This window comes from Amblyomma maculatum, chromosome 9 (genome assembly GCF_055883805.1).
Source record: "Amblyomma maculatum isolate TAMU_Amacu chromosome 9, ASM5588380v1, whole genome shotgun sequence".
Lineage (NCBI taxonomy): Eukaryota > Metazoa > Arthropoda > Arachnida > Ixodida > Ixodidae > Amblyomma > Amblyomma maculatum.
This window is the reverse complement of record NC_139352.1, coordinates 4,111,877-4,124,565: the sequence shown is the minus strand read 5'-3', so window position 1 is coordinate 4,124,565 and position 12,689 is coordinate 4,111,877. Positions and strand designations below refer to the sequence as shown.

At 51.7% G+C, this 12,689-nt stretch overlaps 1 protein-coding gene across 1 annotated transcript in view; it reads left to right on the top strand.

Annotated features, from left to right (window-relative positions):
* Positions 1–12,689, top strand: part of LOC146178125 (uncharacterized) — a 50,927-nt gene that overhangs the window by 22,950 nt on the left and 15,288 nt on the right. The window lies entirely within an intron of this gene.

The window sequence follows — 12,689 nt, the reverse complement described above, 5'->3', positions numbered from 1 at the left end:
GCCACGTGGAGCGGGGAACCAGGTGAAGCATGCAGCAGGGTAACAAGCAGCAGGTGAACGGTGACTGTAAGCGCCTGCATTATGAAGACAAACGGATTAGTAGTCTGTGCTTTTGCGCAGCTACCGAGCCCACCTTTTTTTTGTTTTTTTTTTGGATGAACGGTTTCATTTTTTAATCTGTTTCCGGACAAAGAAAGAAAAATACTGACAAGAGTAGTGCACATATCAGCGAAAACTGTTTGGTATTAGCGGCCTAGTGGTTTCCTGTAGTAGTCCTGTTGACGTTTCAGAGGTCGATTGGTCGTACGCATTTTCTGGTTTAAGCAGAGTTTTTACGCTACATTTAATAGGCAGTTTTAAAATAGGGGGATCCTATCGGTTAGGGATTTAGGGTAAAGCGGGGCGCGAGTGCGCATGCGCAGTACCCAAGCGGGCCTTGGGTTTTTGGGTCAGCGGACGACTGTCACCTATTTCGGCGAAATAGCGTGGACCCTATAGCCGGATAGGGTCGGGGAAAATGGCGGCGTCCGGCCAAGCGGCGGCCGCTCGCCTTGGCACTCATTCGTTGTTACCGCTCCATGGTGTCACGCGTTCAAGGCAAACGAAAGGCCAACGAAGCTTGTGCTATATCTCATGATGCCTGCACCACCAAATTGGAGCGATAAAACGCCCCATATTTTACGATTGCTTCCGGATTTGCCGAGCTGCTAGGCTTAGCGAGTTCGCCAAGTTTGGTTATAGCGGGAAACGCATGTAAGCGAAAAAGTGAGCGAAGCGACAAGGCGGCGCGGCGTAAGCGATCATGGTTCGCTCCGTCGCCTACTGGGGAAGACGCATGCACGCGACAGCGCGAACCGAGCGAAACGGCGACAAAGCTCTGTGTAGGTTGTGTGGCTGGCATAGTGGCTTAGTACACCGCAAAACTATTGCCAAATCCAACAACAGTCACAACAATTGCAATAATTAACGTTATTTTGCGACAACATGGTAAAGTAAAATGTATTTACAGCAAACCGTATCGAATGTGTGCGAACTTGCACTGTAATTGGCACTAATAGTCACGTGACCCCTTCGTGACGCGTCGCGCGAAGGCTTCGCGCGACGCGTGCCACCGTCGCGTTCGCGTGAGTTTTCGCGTGCATGCGATTCAGCCTTATCATGGGGACCAGGCATCGGAAAGCGCAGAAGGCTCAAATAAGGTTTCCCTACAGTGAACTAGTAGTTTCGAAAGGCTATGATTTTTTATGTTACGTGATATGACTGTGACGTGATGTGATGTGACATGTCTGTGATCTGACTGTACTGTCGTCACCCATCCCTCTCTCACTCACAACTTTATACCCACCTACCCCTCTCCCCCAGGGCAGGGTAGCAAATCAGTTCCTTTACCGGTTAGCCTCCCTGCTGTTCCTTCTCATCTTCCCGGTTCAGCCTGGATTGGTTAAGATTGGCCAATTTCGTCTTGTCTGAAGAAAAGAGTTTATATAACTGGTGTTTTTAAGATAGATGTTTACAATCACAAGGGTTTCTGTTTAATAAAATAATGTTGTTGGCTTTTATATATTTATATGCTTTTCACGGTTTACCGTCTGGGCGCTGCAATCGACAAACTCAAACCCCGCTCCGCTGCGTCGGGAAAACTTTATTCTAAAACTCGCCGGTCGGCCGTTGCGCCGCGGCACGCTATTTTCTTGGGGGCCCCAAGCCTTGGGTTCCCCTATTCTAAACCTCGCACGTTAAAGCCAGGTGGTTAAAACTGGAGTCTTAGTGTTGTCCTTACCGTCGCGACTGCCTTACGGCCGTAAAATGTTAGCATATTTTCCGCATGGAATCTTGCAAAACAATTTGTTGATTCTGAGCCCTCGATATACGGCACTGCCTCGCGACGTACGTAAGCCTCAAAACCGTACCACACCACAGCTGTGGTGCGGATGGCACACCACCTTTGCGCGCTCTTCTGGCTAGCAAATGACGTGAGCGCGCGTCCACCCGCTGCGCCGCAAGGTGTGCTCAGTCTCGCGTAAAGTCCCTTCTCGCGGCTACGCTTCCTTTTCCGCCTCTCCTTCCTTACGGCAACTCTACTCCGATTAGCTACCGATATTGTAGCGAAAGCTACATTGGTCACGAACTTGCGATTTAGCTGTGGCGGTGCTCCGAGGAGGCAGATACCGACCTTGAGCCGCTGCCTAGCAAAGCTGTTGAACGCCGTGCTCTCGTCGCGGCTTCTAGCATGACGTCACACCGTGCACCTTGCCGCGGAGCCGCTGTAGACGTTTGGTATGACGTCACACCGCTTGCCTCGTCCTACTCGCCTCCGCTGCTTCGCCGGCTGTGTCGCATGCCTGATAAAATGACAGAGGATAAGTAGAGCTCGCGTGCGCCGCAACCACAGTTGAGGCGGTAGTATGGATGGCGACAAGTCTGCTAAGCAGAAGGAGGCCTGGAATATATCGGAACGAGATTAGAAAACTAATCGCCCAGGAAACAGAGGAAAGCGCACCCAACGTATGGCTAAACGCCGTGAATATATGCCGCCGCGAGACGGACACGTTTAACGTCCGATGTCTCGACCACCAGCAGCAGCGACAGCAGCCGGAGAGATCCGGTACTGCTTCACAACATAGCTAGACAACCACACTAACCTAGACTTGCAATCAAGATTAACCAAGGCTAACCAAGCTATGCCTTAGCTTTCGCTACGTATATGCTGGCATAGCCATGCTGAGCCACTGCCAATTTTTTAAGGCGAAATCCTTTATTGGCTCATGCTCGCGGCCACGATCGTATCCGTCCGTCCGTAATGCTTTAGTTTGATGTCATCAGTAGTGCAGTATGTTGTACCTCGAAATAAGTGATGTCATCATTGGTGTAGTATCCCAGACATCATTGGCCGACTGCCGACCTATGGCCGATCATCGGCAGCTGGTCGGCAGCCGACTTGGCTGGCATTCGGTGCTCTGCCGAATAACGGCCCATGGCTGGCCATGTACTAGGTTGGGCGTAAGTCGGCAATCAACCAGGGCCCAAGCTCAGGCACCCGACTGAACGTTGCTCGGCCATTGGGTGGTCCATGGTCGGCCACGTACTAGGTTGGGCAGAAGCCGGCCAGCATCCATGACCCGAGCTCGTAACCCCGACTGAACACCGGCCTGTTTGGAAACGGTTGCTCCAGCATTTGGCGGCCCACGCTCGGCCGCGTGCCATGTTGGCCATGAAGCCGGCTAGCACTCATGACCCAACATGCCTGTATTGGATGCCGATTACAGCCATAGCGATAACAATTTAAAAGCAGCTGCATCCACTTAACCTCTAGAATATTGTAGCGTGTGCAACAGCAGCCGCTAGGCGGCTGCTCATCGAGAGTCTCGTGCACGGACTCGAAGAAGTGCCCCGTGGCGTTCGAGAAGAAGCTGAAGTTAGCTGCCGTCTCTCGGTGCTCCGACCCTGTTCTTCTGCGCCTGCTAGCTCAACCCCCCATTAAAACCCAACCTTCTGGTTACGGGCCTAAACGGCTACGTGACACTGGTGGAGGTGAGGCCTTGAACTACATGTCTCGGGCCTCTCGCAGCCGCTCATCGAGTCCCAACCGGCTTCCGCTCGTATCTACACCCGTTCATCGCTGCAGCCATCGCCTCCAGGGTCTGGCGCCGGAATTCGCTCCTCTACCTGAACCGACGCCAGCTGACCAGCAGTTCGATACTTCTGTAATGGCACAGGCAAGTCAGCACCAGTTGCTGCTTCAGCAGCCTCGTACACCCCCCAGTTTCCATGGCGGTACTGGGGAAGATGTCGACGACTGGATCGACCAGTTCGAGCGAGTGGCGCAATTTAATCAGTGGAACCCGGCTCAGAAGCTGCGCAATGTATATTTCGCGCTTGAAGACTGTGCTAAAACGTGGTATGAGAATAGGGAGGCCAGTCTTCAAAACTGGGATTCCTTTCGCCAGCAGCTACGGGAAACCTTTGCCAACCACGACCGCCGTGATCGCGCACGCCGCCTCCTAGAAGCTCGTGTGCAACTACCTAACGAAAGTGTGGCCATGTTCGCCGAGGACGTGACGCGTCTTTGCCGACGGGCTGATCCCGACATGACGGAATCAGCGAAGTTGCGCCACCTGATGCAGGGCGTAAAGGAACCCCTCTTCGCTGGTCTGGTTCGGAGTCCACCTCAAACCGTCGCGGACTTCATCAATGAAGCTACCCTCATTAAGCGAGCCCTGCAGCAAAGATACCGGCGCACGGAGTCTGCCTGTGGTCAGCCCTTCAGCAGTGTGGCCACATTGAACAGGTCCACTGACGATCACTCTCTGCGTGAGCTGATCCGCGAGGTAGTTCGCGAGGAGCTCCTCAAGTTCAATCTTGGATCGCCTAACCCGACTGCCGTGGCTGTCACCGAAGCCGTGCGGGAAGAAATACGTCAGACATTGTCACCGCCTGAGTCACTGTCGGAGCCACGTTCTATGAACTACGCAGCGGCTCTTCGTCGGCCTGCAGTGCCTCCTGCGCAACAGCTTCGTTTCGAAGCACAGCCGCCGCCCACTTTGCAACCACCGTTCTACCAACCGTCCTACCAGCCGCCATCCCAGCAGAGCCTCGTCATGCAGCCGTCCGCTCCTCAGCCACTGTTCTACCAGCCGCCATCCCAGCAGAGCCCCCTCATGCAGCAACCGGATCGGAAGGCAGACGTCTGGCGCACTCCTCGCCAACGGCCGCTGTGCTACCACTGCGGAGAACCCGGCCACTTGTACCGTCGTTGTCCATACCGGGAACTCGGTCTTCGGGGTTTTGCTCGTGATTCCCCGCGTCCCCGGGTCGGCGAACGCCCTCCAGAAATCGCAGAATATCTGGCAACCCGTGCAACCTCTTCGAGCGACAGTACACAGTCTTCTCCCGTGCGCTACTCGTCACCCGGCCGCCGTGAGTTTAATCATGTGCCGAGGCGCCGGTCACCAAGCCCACACCGGGGAAACTGAAGGTGGCGACCTCAGGGGGGCAGGTTGCTGACGAACGGAATCGATGTCCCGAAGACCCTCCCGTGACGACTCAGCCCGATGCTGTGACTACGATGCCTCCGCCGCCCCATGAACCCGAAACTCCCAGTCAACCTCAAGCCGATCGCGTTGTTAGCGCCGACCTTTTCGTTCTCGTCGACGGACACCCAGTAACCGCTTTGGTAGATACCGGAGCAGACTTTTCAATAATAAGCAAGAATTTCGCAGATCGGCTCTCCAAGGTTAAAACTGAATGGCTGGGGCCGCAAATTCGTACTGCTGGCGGTCACCTTATGACGCCGATCGGACGATGCACTGCCCGAGTAACCATCGCCGATTCAGCCTTTGTAGCCGTTTTTGTTATCCTGCCGCACTGCTGCAAGGACCTCATACTCGGCATGGACTTTTTACGTGAGCATGGGGCCATTATTAATGTTCCTCGCCGTACTGTCACGTTTTCGACGCCTGCAACGACGACCGCTGACTCCGAACGACGCCACGCACCTTTACGCATCGTTGACGCGGATGTATCTATGCCGCCACGTTCGTCTGCTCTCGTCACAGTCAGGTGCGACGACCAGTCCTGTGCTGCCGGCGTCGCCGAACAGAACACAGAGCTTCTGTTACATCATGGAGTCTGTGTTGCACGCGGTATAGTTCATCTCACTAATGGTCTAGCTCACGTGCTGATTACGAACTTCGGGAACGAACGGCAACGCATCGTTAAAGGCACCACGGTAGCCTACTTTGAAGGTGTCGCAGAAGCAGCCCACGACTGCTTTGTTCTTGAGACCAACACGTCTGCAAGCCAAACGCCCAACTTCGACCCTGATGTGAATCCCGCTCTATCACCGGCAGAGAAGGACAGACTCGTCGGGCTGCTCTTTCAGTTTCAAGACTGTTTCTCATCCGCCTCCGCGGTTAAACAGACGCCCTTGACCAAGCACCGCATAATAACCGACGACCGCACCCGACCAGTCCGACAGAACCCCTACCGAGTGTCACCGCGGGAACGCGAAGTCATTGCTCAACAGGTAGACGAGATGTTAAATGACGGTGTCATACGACCATCGAGGAGTCCCTGGGCTTCGCCTGTTGTCCTCGTTAAGAAGAAAGACGGAAGTTTAAGGTTCTGTGTGGACTACCGTAAGCTCAATCAAGTCACAAAAAAAGACGTCTACCCGCTACCACGCATTGATGACTCATTAGACCGGTTGCGCCACGCGCGCTACTTTTCATCGCTTGATCTTAAGAGCGGTTACTGGCAGATCGAAGTCGATGAACGTGATCGCGAGAAGACAGCGTTTGTCACGCCCGACGGACTTTATGAATTCAAAGTCCTACCTTTCGGATAGTGCTCCGCTCCAGTGACATTCCAGCGAATGATAGACGCAGTTCTATCTGGTCTTAAATGGCAGATGTGTCTAGTCTACCTGGACGACGTTGTTGTGTTTTCACCAACGTTCGAGGAACACCTCCAACGTCTCTCCGCTGTGCTACGGGCTATCAGATCTGCCGGCCTCACGTTAAAACCACAAAAGTGTCACTTTGGCTATGAAGAGCTCCTGTTCTTGGGCCACGCCGTCAGCCATCGAGGAGTTCGTCCCGATCCCGCTAAAACAACAGCCGTCACCAAATTCCCTACTCCATGTAACAAGAAGACAGTTCGCCGTTTCTTGGGCCTCTGCGCCTATTACCGCAGGTTTATTGAAAACTTTTCGCGCATTGCCGCTCCGTTGACACGCCTCACCCGGGATGATGTCACCTTCACCTGGACGGACGAAGAGCAAGAGGCATTCGACGAGTTACGGCACCGCTTGCAGACAACACCTGTGCTTGCCCATTTCGATGCGAATGCCGAGACTCTGGTCCACACAGATGCCAGCAACGTGGGTCTAGGCGCTGTACTCGTCCAGTGGCAAGACGGTGCCGAGCGAGTTATCGCATACGCCAGCCGGACTTTGTCCCGTGCCGAATCGAACTATTCCACCACCGAAAAAGAATGTCTGGCTGTTGTATGGGCGGTGATGAAATTTCGACCCTATCTTTATGGCCGGCACTTTCGGGTTGTGAGTGACCATCACTCTTTGTGCTGGTTAACGAACTTGCGAGACCCCTCCGGACGCCTTGCACGATGGAGCTTACGGCTACAGGAGTTCGACATGACCATCGTGTATAAGTCTGGACGTCAGCACAACGACGCCGACTGCTTGTCCCGTTCACCTGTCGAGGCTGCGCGGGAAGACGAAGAACCAGACTTCCCCCTTATCGCAGCCGTCGACGCGCTCACTGTTTCGCAGCAGCAACGTGACGACCCGGCTCTCGCACCACTTATCAATTTTCTGGAAGCGCGCTCTACAGAAGTTCCGTGTCTCTTCGCCAGAACGCATTCATCGTTTTGCATGCGAAACAATGTTTTATCCAAGATCAACTTCGCTCCAACGGGAAGAGATTACCTCCTCGTCGTACCAGAGTCTCTTCGCGAAGAAATCTTACAGGCATGTCATGACGAGCCCACCGCGGGTCACCTGGGGTATGCTCGAACTCTGGCCCGAATTAAAAAGAGTTATTACTGGCCAAACCTTGCGGCCGCAGTACGACATTACGTGAGGACATGCCATGATTGCCAGCGACGGAAAACACCGCCTGTGGAACCGGCCAGTTTACTGCATCCTGTTCAAGTGCCAAGATACCCATTCGAACAAGTTGGCATAGATCTGTTGGGTCCTTTTCCAATTTCTGATTCGGGCAACAGGTGGATAATTGTCGCTACAGATTACCTCACGCGTTACGCTGAAACGAAGGCTCTCCAGCGCGGTACAGCAATCGAGGCAGCGAAATTTTTCATCGAACGCATCGTCCTGAGGCACGGCGCCCCGACAGTTATAATAACGGACCGAGGCACTGCTTTCACTGCCAAGCTTCTGGTATCTGTCATGCAACTAAGCGGCACTACCCATCGCACGTCAACCGCCTACCATCCACAAACTAATGGCTTAACAGAACGTCTGAACAAAACTCTCGCCGACATGATGTCCATGTACGTGGATGTTGAACATCGGTCGTGGGATAACGTCCTGCCGTACGTCACTTTTGCGTACAACACGGCGCAGCAGGAAACGACGCAAATGACGCCGTTCTCCTTATTGTATGGTCGCGAAGTTTCGACAATGCTCGAAGCCATGTTGCCCCACGACGGCCGTGACCTCGAAGTTGGCGCCGAGGAGTTCACTCACTCAACGCGCAGAAGCGCGACAGTTGGCGAGGGCACGCATCCGGAACCAGCAAGGTCGAGACGCCCAGCGTTATGATCACCGCCACCGTGTAGTGACTTTCGAACCGGGCGATAGGGTGTGGCTTTGGACTCCGATTCGACGTCGGGGACTATCCGAAAAACTTCTGAAGCAGTACTTTGGCCCATACAAAGTGCTCCGTCAGCTGAGCGACGTCACGTACGAAGTGCTTCCAGACGGCTTTTCTTCTACTCGTCGCCAGCAGAAATCCGAGGTTGTCCATGTCGTGCGCATGAAGCCGTACTTTTCGCGAGGAAATTAGCGCACCGCCTACCGCATGTTTCTTGCTTTATTTTTTTTATCTCTGCTTTCGAATTCATCAAGTTGACATTTATTTTTTTTTTTTAGAGAGGGGGGTAATGTAGCGTGTGCAACAGCAGCCGCTAGGCGGCTGCTCATCGAGAGTCTCGTGCACGGACTCGAAGAAGGGCCCCGTGGCGTTCGAGAAGAAGCTGAAGTTAGCTGCCGTCTCTCGGTGCTCCGACCCTGTTCTTCTGCGCCTGCTAGCTCAACCCCCCATTAAAACCCAACCTTCTGTTTACGGGCCTAAACGGCTACGTGACAATATATTCAGTTGTCAATCAGAACGCGCATACCAAACAGAACTGTGGTCATAGCACGGTCATGTGACATTAAATTAGTGATTAAAAGGTAGTTTTCCATTGCCGAGAAAGAAGACGTTGCCTTAAGGGAAGTGGATCGAGCAAATAACCGTGCTCCCAGTCACATTTTTTTGCGCTTTTGCATTATCCATAAGGCACTTTGCACCGCATCGACTGTTTACCTGGGGAAAGGAACAAATACGCTGTGTGTACTTTCTAGAAATAAGCCCTGCAAAATGAAACGCAGGAAGACTCGAGGTTACCATTTTATTTTTATTTGACATTCACACGGTCGTAAAAAATAAAAAAATGGCAGTTTCTCGCACAGGCTGCAAGCATGACAAGCCTCGGCACATTTAAATGACGCACAACACATATATCGGCAATAAAAAATAAAATTGTTCCGCCTTCTAGTTTAGAGTTCGATCATTCCAAACGCGCTGCGCGGGGGATAAGCAATAAATAAATAGTAGGGTGTTTACACTTAAGATCGAGCAAAGGATGGTCGATCGACCTTTTATATTCATTTCAAAATTTTTAAATTGTTGTCTGATGACTGGAAAGAAGAGATCTGCAATCGGTTTTGCTGCCAAAATTTTTTGGGGGGCACAAGAAATTAATAGGGAAGAGGCGGAGTTCCGCGCTTTTTTCTGTAGTTTTGGACAACTTTGGTTATGAATTACACAAAATATGTTAAAGTTAACTGAAAATTATCTGGCCAAATATATGCATGTTATAATTTGCATTCAGTAAATTTTCGTTTTTCTGTGTAGTGATGTTTTTATAAAATTTCTCAAAATCGGCCCAGGTAGCGAAATTTTCCTACTTAGCAGGCCTTTATTTCAAATTTAAAAAAGGTTTATGGCAGAGGAGCAATAATTCCACACTATGTTCTCAGCATAGTTATCTATCAAACAGCTAAAGCTTATATAACGTTTCAATACAAGATACGATCGCGCTAATTTAATGAAAACAGCGAACAATGAAAATTTTTAAGTAAGGTTAAAACAAAAACAATTTTTAATACTGTTTAGACTTTGTCCACCTATTGCCCACTACCAAGCTTTCAAAATCATTAAAAACACATGAATATAATTTTGTTGCGCTAGTAATTACAGCCCCTTCAATAAGGCCCTAAGCAAGGCTTAGCGCACCACACAGATCTGAAAATTCTAAGGCATTTGCGAATCGCCCACGGTTTTGAAATTGTTGCATACTATTATAACAGGGAGAAATTATTCACAAAAGAGGATTAAAGGTATATACATTGAGAGACAGCCAATGAGAACCATTGAAGAGACACTGCAAGCTGGCGTAGATGTACGGTCACCTTTTATGGTCATAGGGTCGGTTTGCATGCTCACCCACCAAATCTGAACTTTTGGTCCTTCACCTGCATCGCACAAGGATAGACAAAGTTTCAAGGCTCCCCCGCCTAGCATCGAGGGCACCATTGGCGCCGTCCGCATCCCGGAGGTGGAGAGAGGTTGCATCCTGGGGATTTTTCAGAACTATGGAAAGAACACTGCCACGATCACCAAGCTCACTGTTACCGTTGCTTAACAGTGAGCTTGGTGATCGTGGCAGTGTTCTTTCCATTGTTCTGAAAAATCCCCAGGATGCAACCTCTCTCCACCTCCGGGATGCGGACGGCGCCAATGATGATTAATTAGACGATAAATTAGCGATTAATTAGACGAATCGCTAATAAACACCGTGGCATGCGGGAACACGACCTCCGTCGCCTGGTTCAGGCTTTCGTTAGTCGACTAGTTATCTGTTCATTACCCTATCTCTTACCATCTCGAGTAGAGAAGAATAAAGTCAACTGCCTTATCCGTCAGACGTACAAGAAGGCCCTCAACCTTCCTCGCCACACAGCGAATGAGCGCCTTCTTAAATGGGTGTACACAATACCCTCGACGAACTCACCGAGGCTCATCGATCTGCCCAACTTGATTGGCTCTCCTCCATCCTAGCCGGCCGTCACATTCTTGACGCTGTTGGCTTGAATCCCCCTAGATATTACTCCCACACCTTCTCCCTCCCACGCCGCACACGATACATTCTCACCATTCACCCTCTCCCCAAGAACATGCACCCCGAACATCACGCGGCTCGCCGTGCTGCAGCCCTACCCAAACACATGGCACACAGCCGGAGACCGTCTACGTTGATGCTGTCTCTTACATGTTTTTTTTTTTTTCACCTTTGCCTTGGCGGTTGTGTCAAACTCATTTACCCCTCTTACGGCAGGTACTGTCATCGCTTCCACTTCCGCGGAAGCGGACGAGGCCGCAGTAGCCTTAGCAATCGTTACTACATCGGCGACCCTCATTTTCACTGATTCGAAGACAGCAGTCCGAAACTGCGAAAGGCCGTATCTCCGAACCCGCGTTCCGGCTTTTTAGCCGGTCTCCCTTCCCTATCCGACCTATTCAGCTTCTATGGGTTCCGGCCCACGCCGGCCACCCAGGTAACGAGGCGGCTAATTCTTTAGCTCAAGGTTTCGTCAGCCGAGCAGGAGCCGCCGACACCTGGGGAGACGCTCGAGATCGTGTGGTCGCTTACCACGAGATCACTATGCACTACCATGAACGTATTGCACATCCCCCTCTACACAAGTCTCGCTAAATCGCAGTAGGTGACGTAGCGCCAGCTACAATCCCGCACCTTTCGCTCCCATGCCTACTTAGCCCTTGTTCACCCGGGACTGTTCATGCCGGAATGCACCCTCTGCGGTGCTCCCAAAGCGGGTTTTGCTCACATTATTCTTGCTCTGAGCATCTTTAAGTAGCCGCATGACAACTCACAGACCTCGAGCGATGGGAGGCTGCGGTGTCCAGTTCTGACCCGGCTGCTGTTGGTGGACTGGGCTTTGGAAGTGGTCGGGAAGCATCACAAGCTTCCGGCCAAGACAAGCATCTAAGAGCAATCCCACCACTAGGATGTTACAGCTAAGGCTCACATTATTAAAATTTGTCACCACCACCTCTGATATTATGCGCAGCGCACCTGTTGCTCCTCTCCCGTTTCCGCGCATGCGCACTAGTGGCCTGTCTTGCATACGGCGAAATGCTCGATTGGGTAGTATAGCTCTCGCTACAAAATGATGTCTACCCGCTCCGTCGCATCGATGACACTCTAGACCATCTCTGCAACACTAAGCATTTCTCTTCCAGACTTGAAGAGTGGGTACCGGCAAATTGAGGTCGACAAAAGAGACCGCGAGCAGACGGCGTTTATCACACCAGACGGGTGAGTTTAAGGTAATGGCCTACGGCCTTTGCTCCGCACCTGCCAGGTGAGAAAGGTTCCGCAAGCGATGCTTCACGGTTCGAAAATGCGCCGGAAGGTGAGGATTTTCGATCGTAGCGGTGGAACAACGCGTCTGATCCCTAAACTCATAATGATCATCAGCCTGACTATACCCACTGCAGGGCGAAGGCCTCTCCCATATTCCTCAAATTAACCCGGTCCTGTGCTAGCTGCATAAACTTGACCCCTGCGAGCTTCTTAACCTCATCCGCCCACCTAACAAAATGGGTGTGGAAAAAGTTATTGCTTATGCTAGCAGGTCTCCTTCAAAAGACGAAGCAAATTATTCGATGACCGAGCAGTGCCTCGTGATAGTTTGGGCCACGTTAATGTTCCGTCCGTACCTTACGGTCGATCAAATTTAAGGTAAGCGATCACCATGCGCTTTGTTGGCTCGCCAATTTGAAAGACCCCACCGGCCGCCTTGCTCGATGCAGCCTACGTCATCACGAATTTGACATTTTCTGTAGTCTACAAGTATGGCC